The sequence below is a fragment of the Gavialis gangeticus genome, unplaced genomic scaffold (assembly GCF_001723915.1).
Source record: "Gavialis gangeticus isolate Ggan-Ray unplaced genomic scaffold, GavGan_comp1, whole genome shotgun sequence".
Lineage (NCBI taxonomy): Eukaryota > Metazoa > Chordata > Crocodylia > Gavialidae > Gavialis > Gavialis gangeticus.
The window spans coordinates 122,447,845-122,459,889 of record NW_017729025.1 but is presented as its reverse complement, the minus strand read 5'-3'; the positions used below and the strand labels follow the sequence as shown (position 1 = coordinate 122,459,889).

General features: G+C 45.3%; 1 long non-coding RNA gene across 1 annotated transcript in view; it reads left to right on the top strand.

Annotated features, from left to right (window-relative positions):
* The first annotated feature begins 4,399 nt into the window (after positions 1-4,399).
* Positions 4,400-12,045, top strand: part of LOC109299031 — a 24,030-nt gene continuing 16,384 nt past the window's right edge. Inside the window, exon 1 of the long non-coding RNA XR_002097752.1 lies at positions 4,400-4,448. This is a non-coding gene — a long non-coding RNA (uncharacterized LOC109299031). The remainder of the gene's footprint in view (positions 4,449-12,045) is intronic.

The window sequence follows — 12,045 nt, the reverse complement described above, 5'->3', positions numbered from 1 at the left end:
CCTTCGGAAGTCGATGAAGTTTACAAGGCTGTCGCACTGACCACCCTCCTCTACTGCAGTGAAGCCTGAACCATCTACCAATGCCACATTAAGACCCTTGAGAGCTTTCACCAGCAGTGCTTGAATCAAATCCTGGGGATCAAATGGGACGACCACCGGACCAGTGCAAGCATCTTCCATGAAGCAGTATCCACCAGCACTGAAGCCTTGCTCTTGAGAAATCAACTCCAATGGATGGGCCGCTGCATCCAGATGCCCAAGAACCACCTCCATCACCAGATTCTCTTTTTTCAGCTCTCCATTGACCAACACTTCAAGGGCAGCCAAAGAAAATGGTACAAAGACGCACTCAAGGTCACCCTCAAGCATGGAGGTATCAACACCAATGGCTGGGAGGAGCAAGCTGCTGACCGTTCAGTGTGACACCACCTGCTCCACCAAGGCACACACCACTTCAAGGCCCAATGAATCGATACTGTGGCAGAATGGCAGCAGCAGAGGAAGGAGACCAACACAGGGCTGTGAATTCCACTCCCCCACACAACAACATGCCCCCACTGCTGAAGCATGGGTGTATCCAGAATTGGGCTCCTCAGTCACCTGAGGACCTACCAAGCCTGACAGATGTCATCCTCGACTCCAAGGAACTGCCAACGATGGATAACAGTGAGGCCTATCTGGGATCAAACCTCACAATTCTGCTCCCATTGCCATTATCTGGTCTCTAAAGGGCTTGAGAAATGTGCTAGAACAGCTGTTTTCATGGATGACATTTATGCATGGCTTCTTTTATTGTGGAGAAGATGCTGTATGTCAGCTTCCATGTGGCTCTTGACAGAATCAGACCTAGATCCAATGGCAAGGAGGCCAAGGCAACTGGGGATCTCATCCTGCTGCAACCTTCATCCATCTTCACAGCTGTGGAGATTCTAACATCTTTGTCTGCCTGCTCCACCATTGAGGACTTGTAGACCCATGGTTGGAGGCTAGGCAGGCTTATTATAGGGGTGACCTGTACTCACCATGTCACACCATGGTCAAGGGTATATGTTGCTTTTCAGGAGGGAAACCATTGCCATCTGCTGTTGTTACCTCATCCTGGTGGTGCTGCCACTGCTTGGTCCATGACTGCTTACCACAGTTACCCCTGCTTATTTCATTGCTAACTTTCTCTGAAGGTCATTCCACTATCCACCACCTGAATACATGCTAGGTAGCAGTGCAGCTCTGCCCCACAGTAAAGGCTAACTAAATTAAGGATATATGTAGCACAAGTGTTTGTGAGCTGGAGCACACTTCAGAGGCTTTGACGGATTTGCTTTAGAGGATATACAATTCAGATGGATTTTTAAAGGTTTGCTGCATAAGAAGAGCTACTCTGTGGTCAGCAATGGCGTGTCTAGGGAGCTTAAAGTGTTCTGCCAAGGCCTTTGCTGTAGCGGGTATACTTCTGATACCTACATCAAATGCCAAACATTCCAACACACCCTACAACCGTCCCAATCAACACTGTCCACAAAACCATCACACTTCTACACGTACCTATCACAAAACATATTGCATATGCATGAAGTGCCCTCATGGACAGTATGTGGGTGAAATTTTAAAAAAGCACTATACATCAGAATGCACTCACAATAAAAATTAAAAAGAACAGAAACACTCAATCACAGAATAACCACTCCATCTGTGACCACACAGTCCTTGTCCATAAGGGAAATGTACACAATACTTTCAGAAGACAAAAATGCATAACATTACTAGATACTAAAAATAATGGGTTTATTAACACAGATAGCGGTTTTACAGCTCATTACAATTTACGTGCATCATCTGTTAACATCTCTGTACCCCACGGGTAATAACAGCTCTGTTCCTTATTGAATAGTCTTATTTTTTTTACATAATTAAATTGATCTATTTCAACTTTTTTCTTGGTCTGTATCTATTTCTGATAACTTCTCTTTGTTCTACAAGTTTATTGCCCTCTTTCTTCTGAAGTGACCATTTTCATTTAAGTAATGGGATTAGATAAAAGACATTTTAACCTAGTGTATATCTTAAGCTGTATCTGTTTCCCAGGCATAAGGAAAGGTATTTTGTGACTCAAAACTTGTCTAACATACCTGAGCTAGTTAGTCGTTAAGGTGCCACCATGCCCTACCTTCTGACTGGCTTCAGACTAACACAGCTAACCACCTCTCCTGATGATACAGTTAATCCAATAAAAGACAAGCATTGTATCTTAGTATTTTGTATTTACTGATGCATCATGTTGGCTTCTTTTACAGTCCACGGTGAATTCAAGGGTTACAGGTGATCAATGCATTTTCTACTGTCCCCATGTAGTAGGTGCTCCTGCTACTTTAAGAGAAGGCAAGGGGCAGGAGAAGCAGGCTGCAGGTGCTCCAGAGACCAATTTAAAGAGTCATCTAACCAGGAGGGGGCTGGACTAACAGGATATAAGCCTAGGCCAGAGCTGGTCAGACAATCTAACTCTGAGAACCAAGGAGAGAAGAGTTCCTGGGCAGCAAGGCTCCTGGTTAACAGCTGATCTTAGGAAAGCAACTCTGATGGTTTGTGGAAGGGACTAAGTGTAGGTAAGAAGGTCCCAGCTGGCCCAGGTAGAAAGCAGGGTCTTGAGGCCTAATAAGGAGAACAGGGGGCTGGAGGCTCTGAGAAGCAGGTAGATTCAGGGCTGTAGGTTTCACTGGCCTAGGTGCAGGGCCAGAGCTCAGAAAGAGCCAAAGGCCAAGAAAAGCCACAGCCAGAGACTGGTGGGTTTGGAGAGTCCATGGGTCTTAACTGACCTAGGAATAGGGCCAGGGTCTAAGGAGAGGGGAACTGAGGGTGAGGCAAGGCTAATGTAAGGATAAACAGAGCCACGAGCCAATAGACCATAGGGATAATTATGATTTCATTAGTATTTTTGACATTTGCGAGGCATATGCATGGGTAATGGGAAGGATGGAGCCTATGAGCAGCAACACCAGTGTTCATGAGAAGCTCTAACTTGAGAAGTCCTGGGGCAGCCTCCCTGTTTCTGAAAGTATCATTTCATCAAGGCAGGGCAGGTGAGGAGAAGGGGAGATAGCCCAAAGAGAGCCAGACTGACAAGGGCTGAAGGGACTCGAGGGGCATCACGGCCACCCCTGGAAAGGAACTCTGTTACACCCCAACATAAGTTAGATTAATACTATTGAACTAAGAAGTCTCATAACCCAATACAGTATAACTTACCCCCCTCATCCTAGCCCAACAAAGTGTTCATAGCATTATTCTATATCAATATCCATCAATATACAGCAACTCCTACAGTATTCACAAGATTATAATATATTTTCCCCATTTCTATCACAAGACTTGGTCAAGATGCCTGAAGTTGAGCATGCCAAAATTGAGACCCTTAGTGATTTGCCTCTCTGCTGTAAGAGAGCCTGGAGCTTATGATTTAGAGCCCCCAGCTCTGAGTCTAGCTATAGTGGCTCAGGGTCCGCTATACTACTCTAACTCCCACTGAGCTATGTTACATCGTTCTAGCTACCCTTCACAAGACAAATTATCTCATTGAACTAACATTTCCATATTCCTATGCTATCTAAAAATACCTGTAAACATATGCATATAAATACCATACCCCACCTGCCCATCAGCCCTAGCCACCTCCCACCTCGTGCTCACTAATAGCACAGTCCTGCATCACCTCCCACTCAGCAAAGCAATCCTAAACTAGCTGATTTAGATATACTTATATCTATATATACTCATCTGCATGATAAAACACATTTACAAAGTGAAGGTAAAAAATAATTTGAAAGAGTTTCCAATGCTTTTCACTGTAGTACTGATTTAATATTCTGATTTAATAGTATGCATAGCATATACATATACATTTCTGGGCCTCATGAACTTAATCATGCCATTAAGTCTATAAATCATATTTAAGCCACAATTATGTACAGAATATATTTACTTTTAGCATAATAGTTAAATCTCCCTAATCCTGAATCAACATGTTTTGCTAAAAAAAGTCTAGCCAGTATTTTCTCATATGGGGGTGGATTTAGTAAAGCCATTGCATTCTACTGTGAAAGAAGGCTTTTTTTTTGTTTTTTAAGTATTTTCTAAAAACAATACAAAATCAGAAAAGCATGTATTTCAACTTTACACATAAAACTAAGCTATGTCAAATAGAAAGCAATAAAAGGAGAGAGAGAGAAAAGGAGGGGGAAAGGTGGAGGGATAGAAGAAGAAATAGATAAGTGTACAATGAGCAACAATCTACCTAACAAAATAAGAGGCTTTTTTTTATAACTTGTATTATACGTTCCTTATAGTCAGTGACTATACATAATACTAAAGGTGGGAATTACATGTAGTACTTGTATAACATGAATGGAGAGGATGCTTCACCAGCACGCAGGGTGACAAGAGGGAGGGAAGCCCAGGTAAGCATCAACGTCCTGGGAGTAGGGGGCCACAACTGTCCTGGGAGTGGGAGATAGGAACATGCACCCTCAGGAGTCCTGGGAGTAGGGGGTCACAACTATCCTGGGAGTGGCAGGGAGGCACGTACACCCTCAGGAGGCCTCAAGGGCCTCTACACTAATGCTCATAGTATCGGGAGTAAGCAGGAGGAACTGTGCCTTCTGATTGTGAGTAAGAACCCAGACTTAGTAGGGCTCACAGAAACCTGGTGGGACCCTACCTATGACTGGGCACACGCATTTGGGGATACACCCTATATAGAAGAGACAGAACAGAGAGGAAAGGTGAGGGGTTGTGCTCTATGTTAAAGAGCACCTCACATCATCAAGGATTAGCTTTGGGGTAGAGAAGGGTTGGGCAGAGACACTATGGGTCAAACTGCAAGGGTGGCATGAAAGGGACCTTACGGTGGGTGTCTACAACAGACCACCCAACCAGGGACCACTCGCGTAGGTTCCTGGCTGTATTAAAGGATCTTCACCTTATCCAGGAAGTGTACAGCCCCACTAGGGGTAACGCCTTGCTGGACCTGGTCCTGGCCATTGGGGATGACCTGGTGAAGGGACTGCAGGTCCTTGACCACCTGGACAATAGCGATCATCACCTGCTGGATTTTACTATCCAACATAGGATATCAAGGGCTTACACCAAGACTAATGCCCTTGACTTCAGAAGGGCCAACTTCAATGAACTTAGGAGACTAGTGGGGGAGACACTGAGGGCCCAGAAGATAGAGAAGATGGGAGTCCACGAGGGATGGTCATACCTTAAGGGGGCGATCATCCAGGCCCAAAGAATAACAAACCCTGAGAGAAGCAAGGGAGGTAAGAGTGCTCAGAAACCCCCTTGGCTCAGCAAGGGCATTTAGCAATGCCTGAGGACTAAAAGGGGGGTGTACAACCAGTGGAAGGGAGGAGCTATCACCAAGAAGGAGTCCTCCTCAGCCTGTGAGTGTAGGAGGGCTATGAGGAAGGCCAAGGCAGAGATGGAACTCAGGCTAGCATCCAGGATTAAGGACAACAAGAAGTCCTTTTTCAAGTACATTGAGAGCAAGAAGAGGGCACCACGCAATGTAGGGCCCCTGCAAGATGCAAACGGTAATCTTTTAAGCCAGACAAGAAAGCTGATATTTTTAACAGTTTCTTTGCCTCTGTTTTCTTGAACAGGGACCAGGACATCCCACCTACCAGAGGTAGGGACAGTCTCAGGGATAGCTCTGTCAGGCCTTCAGTCAGCACAGATGTAGTTAGGGATCTTCTGGAAGCACTAGACATTTTTAAATCTGCAGGTCCAGATGCCCTCCACCCAAGGGTGTTGAGGGAGCTGGCAGAGGTCATTGTGGAGTCCTTGGCCCAGCTGTATGAGCATTTGCAGTCATCTGGCCAGGTGCCAGGGGATTGTAAACTGGCTAATGTGGTCCCAATTTTCAAGAAAGGGAGGAGGAAGGACCCAGGTAACTATAGGTCTGTAAGCCTCACCTTGGTGCTCGGGAAGGTCTTAGAGAGAATCATCAAGGAGCACATCTGTGGGGGACCAGCAGACGAGATCATGCTCAAGGGCAATCAGCATGGGTTCATCAAAGGCAGGTCCTGCCTGACCAACCTGGTTGCCCTTTATGACCAAGTAACTAAATCCTTGGATGATGGTGTTGCCATGGACGTAGTCTTTTTAGACTTTAAGAAGACCTTTGACACTGTCTCTCACCCCATCCTCATCAATAAATTAAACGACTGTGGCATTGATGCCTACACAGTTGGAAGGGTAAAAAATTGGCTGATGGGTTGCACCCAGAGAGTAGTGGTGGACTGGTCATACTCAACCTGGCGAGATGTGAACAGTGGGGTACCCCAGGGCTTGGTCCTCGGGCCCGCACTGTTTAACATCTTCATCAGTGACTTAGACGAGGGGGTGGAAAGCACGCTGTCCAAGTTTGCTGATGACACTAAGATGTGGGGTGAGGTGGACACACTTGAATGGGGAGAGAGGCTGCAGATAGATTTAGACAGACTACAAAAGTGGGCAGATGAGAATAGGATGGGGTTCAACGTAGACAAATGCAGGGTGCTGCACCTTGGGAGAAGGAATCCACAGCATACATACAGACTGGGGAGTTCCCCTCTTGAAAGCACAGAGGTGGAACAGGAACTTGGAGTCATTATTGATAAATAATAAATCAAGACATATTTTGGCCAAGGACATAGAGAAGACAATAAACTACAGAATATTCTGTCTTACTATAGAAAATTTCATTACTTGGTGATGGACAGTAGTTATCAACTACTAATATCTGATTGCTGGTCAGTGGCTTAAATGAAATTTCTATGTTGGACAGTGATCCATGAACCTTCACATTTGTCATTCACTGTCAACAGCAACAAAGACTACAAGGACTCAGAGAGCGTAGAAACAAAGGGCGCAGGCAGAAGCGACAGTTTTCATCTGATTTGACCACAGAAAGCAGTCTATAGCTGCCATGCCATAGCAACAAAGTCTGGCACCCAGGTAAAAACCCACAGTGGTAGTCCACCCTCGCCCCATGCACAGAACTGGGGGTTACATGCCCCCCTCCCCCATGCTTGCCCAGGAGGGCATGCAGTGGTAGGAGCTGCCCTTTCCCCATCCCCACACTCCCCCAAATGAACCACTTGCAGCTCCATCCTGTCCCATGCCCTGCTCCAGCTGGGCAGTGCCTGTTTCTGCCCATTGGCTTTGGTGACCACCCCTCTCACTAACCCACTTTCTACTGTACTGTATAGGCATGACCAAAGGCAAGTGCACAGCTGCAGACAGCTTAAAAATGGCCAATCATATGAAAATCTGAACCTTCATTACATTGAGGGGTCAGATGAAGACTTTCAAAACAGAGCATCTTCTGTAACTTCTGCCTGCCAGCCTATGGCTGTTTTCAGAATAGGAGAAAGTTTGGTCGGGGGAGGGGGTTCAGCCCCCACTGAAGGGTGGGGCAGGTGTATTGGGGGAACTCCTAGAATGAGCTTCTTCTGCTCCCTTTCCCCCTCCAATTCTGAAAATTTTAAACTATTCTTTCATTACTTGGAACTGTCCCTTCTGGATTGAAACAGATTGGGAATCAAATGTGGGGAAACCTTTACTGCCCTAGTTGTACTGCTTTACTGGATGCACTAAGAATTTTAGTCTCCAAGGTTTTTCAGTCTAAAATACCTTTCACATCTGTAGCATGCGCATACTACTATGTGGAACTACTTAGTTCCACATAGTACTAAATTCATTTCACATTTTAAAAAAAGTGGAATCCTACAATTTCCATTAAACTTTTTGTAATAGGCGTGACTTTGTCAAAGCAAAGAGGGAAACTGACCTGTTTCAAAGAAGATTATTATTTAAGTTGTTTAAGGAACATCAAATAACTAAAATACCTTAACTGTTCTCTGAATAAATGACAGGGCTGAGATTCTACCAGATTTTGTCATCTCCATAGAATAAACTATCAAAAATACTCATTTTTAGTTGTTGTGTGAAGTCATTCAGTAAATTTCATTCTCTGCCTGGGTATATCTCTAGGTGCAAGAGGGAAGAGAAAAAAAATTCTACCATGTCAAAAAAGTCACAGCAAGGAAAGGTGATTGATAGCTTGATTTTAAATCTCTTCCTGATTCCTGTTTAGGCTTCAGCTAAATAGGTACCAAGTTTACAGGCCTGGGAAAGAGAGATTAAACAGTAGGACAATAAAAAGAATGCCTGGAGACCTACCTTTTTGTGAAGAACTGAACCCAGATCTTAATACAGATTGTTCCACAAAATGATGTTAAGACAGACCATGCATTCAGGTAGGAGAAATAATCTATGAAGACATATTACTCGTGTTTATGCTTTTCATTGAGCAGTATGATCAAGATGGGCAAGGCAAGTGGGCAGGAACAAAACACTTGGGTATTATTTCTAAGCTGTTGTAAAGTTAAGATAATTAATTAAGTGCAATTGCTATTCAAAGGAAGATAATAAGAAGGTAGAAACAGGATTTTGTTTACCCTGGACATGATCCTACTCTATTGATTTCTGTGGGAAGTTTACCTGCATAAGAAGGATCAAGCCCTCTATTTTAAAATGAAAAAATATTTTCACTAAATTAAGTACCACATTCTAGCTGCAAAATATTCAGGGTTTTTTTTATAAGAACAACTGACTGTCTTAGCATATGTTTGTATGCTTAACAATATATTTAAATATGTTAAATAAAATGAATGGATGTGTTTAAGTCAGCAGGCCTGGATGATCTTCATCCAAGGGTGTTGAAGAAATTGGCCAGTGTCATAGAAGAGTCATTGGAATGGCTGTTTGAGCACTTGTGGTGCTCAGGAGGACTGGAAAAGGGCCAACATGTTCCCTGTTTTCAAGAAGGGGAGGAAGGATGATGCAGATAACTATAGACTGGTTAGTCTTACCTCTATCCTTGGGAAAACCTTTGAAAAAAATATTAAGGATCACATCTGTGGGAGTCCAGCAGGAAAAATAATGCTAAAGAGCAACCAGCACAGATTCATAGCAGATAGATCCTGCCTGACTAACCTTGGTTTTTTCATGACTGAGTTAGAAAATGCTTAGAAGCAGGAGTCAAGGTAGATGTCATTTACTTGGATTTCAAGAAGGCCTTTGATACAGTATCTCATCCTATTCTCATAAATAAACTGAGTGGTTGTGATGTAGATAATTACATGGTCAGGTGGGTGGCAAATTGGCCCCACCACTAGGTCACACCCAGAAAGTGGTGGTGGATGGACTGGTATCAACCTGGAAAGATGAGGGCAGTGAAGTCCCACAAGGATCAGTCCTTGGACCTGTCCTGTTCAATGTCTTCATCAGTTACTTGGATGAGGGTGTGGAAAGCACTCTGTCCAAACGCACAGATTATATGAAATTATGGGGTAAAGTTAACACACTAGAAGGTAGGAAACAAATCTAGGCAGATCTAGACAGGTTGAAAAAGTGGGTAGAACAGAATAGGATGCAGTTCAACAAAGAAAGTGCAAAGTGCTGCACCTAAGGAGAAGGAATCACCAGCACATTTACAGGCTGGGGGAGAACCTTCTCATCAGCACAGCAACAGAAAGGGATCTCGGAGTCATTGTTGACACCAAGATGAACATGAGTCTTCAATGTGATGAAGCGATCAGGAAAACTAACCACACTTTATCATGCATTAGCAGGTGCATGACGAACAGGTCCAGGGAGGTGATACTTCCCCTCTATGCAGCATTGGTCAGGCCATAGTTGGAGAACTGTATCCAGTTTTAGCCTCCACACTTCAATAGGGATGTGCACAACCTTGAGAGGGTTCAGAGGAGGGCCACTTGTATGGTTAGGGGCCTGCAGGCAAAGCCTTACAAGGAGAGATTGAGGGACCTGGATCTCTTCAGCCTCTGCAAGAGAAGGTTGAGAGGTCATCTTGTGGCCACCTACAAATTCGTCAGGGGGGAGGGGGGTAGCAAGGAATAGGTGATGCTCTGTTTACCAGGGCACCACTTGGAGTAACTAGGAACAACAGCCACAAACTGACAAAGAGCAGATTTAGGTTAGACATCAGGAAGAATTTCTTTACTGTAAGGGTTGCCAGAATCTGGAATGGGCTTCCAAGGGAGGTGGTGCTCTCCCGAACCTTGGAGGTTTTTAAGAGGATGCTAGACATGCACCGTGTGCCCCCCTCTCCATTGTTCTGTACACCAGTGTGTCCCCTCACTGCACTGTGAATTGCTGCACTCCATGCCCCCCCACACTACACTGTGTATCCATGCACCTGGCCACTGCCCTGCACACCACTTCCCAGTGCTGCTCCCTAAACCTCCCCATTGTACTGCAGGCCAGGTGCCCCAACTTACACTTAGCTGCCCAGCTACAGCCCCTTTGTGGCTGCATGCAGCCCATGGAGCACCAGTTTCAAAGCCCTACTTTAATGGATGGGTACAATTACAGTGGCAGTGTTGGAGTGATACTCCAGTCAGGATGGTTCAGGAAACATTCAAATAGCAAGCATTTTTATGCCTAGTTGGGAGAGATTTAGATACACTTTTAAGTATAAGGTACCCTTCATCAGGTCTAAAAAAGAAGCAGATACAGCTGGGGTCAAGTTTAGGAAGAAGGTGTCACTGAGGGAGCCTACATGAGACTCTTTGCTGTGCAGTAGCATAGTAAGCGCACATGTCTACATGTGCACACACTTACTGAGCAGTAAATGATGATACTCGTGATTCAATTTGCAACCTGAAAATGACTCTAAGCAAATTATCCTTTAAGTAAATTTGCCTGCAAGTAAATGTGCAGTTAGCAAATTTACTTATGAGTAGTTACTATGCAGTAACACATATATTGATGCCAAGCAGGTGCAAATTTGCTTCTGGTCAGATCTGCCACTTGGGGCGCATCCAGATGAGCACACACATGCCTCTTGTGATGTCTTAAACTAGTTTGAGATGCCACAAAAGACATGATAAGAACAAAAAAAAATTTTTCCCCGTGCTGCAGATCTGCAGCACAGGCTCAAAATTTTATACCTGGAAATCTGGGTATCAAAAAAGACAACAGGAGGGAAAAGCAGGGCAGGGCATGATCCCATACCATGCCCTGAGACAACCAGAGGCTCGGGTCTTCCAAAGAGATGATCTAGTAGTCAGCCAGAGCATCTCTATGGCTGGCCCTTGCCCTGGCACTGAAGCACATTACCTGCATGTGCAGGGCAGCCTGGAGTGGTACAGCCTGCATGGACCCCGGCTCTGTCCCAGGTAAGTAAAGGATTTGGAGGAGAGGGGGGTTGTGAGGGTTCAGGGGACTGTGGGTGCAGGGAGGGTTCCCTGGGAGGGGTGGGCCCCCACTTTACCCCCTGCATGGCCCATAACTCCCCCTCATAGCAGCAACCCATTGGGGACATGAGGCCCTCCCAGCAATGCCCCCCTGTGGTGTGGGGCAGCACAGCTTGGCCCTGGCTGCCTGGCACCTGGTGCTGTTTGTGGCAAATCACACAGCTCCAGCCCAATGCAGCACAGTGCTATGTGCCTTTGGGCAGCCCTGGACCACTCAGGCAGTCACCCAGGGCCCCACACTGCTTGTGAGGACTGCCTGTTGCACTGGGCCAGGTCCTGTGCACATGGACCCTGAGCACCATTGGGCCGAGCCAGTTCTGTGCATGCAGGACCAAGCCCAGCATGATAGGCAGTCCCCACAAGCAGCATGGAGCCCCAGGTGACAGCAGAAGCAGAGGTACATGACTCCAACATTGAATACAGTACATCAGTGAACAGGGGCATATCCAACATGCACGGCTGCCACAGAGACATTTACAAACAAAAGAGGAGAACGTCTGTCTAAACCTCCTTGTACACTTTCTTTAAGAAAGCAGACAAGACTCCAGAAAAACCTGCAACCAAGACTCCTGAGAAGACTCCAGACAAGAGCCCTTCAAAAAGTCCAACCAAGAGCCCTTCAAAAAGTCCAGCAAAGTCACCTCAAAGAAGTCCTTCCAAACCAATATGATTACTATTTACAATAGAAATACATTAATGTAGCTATATTACTCATCTGTAACTGACT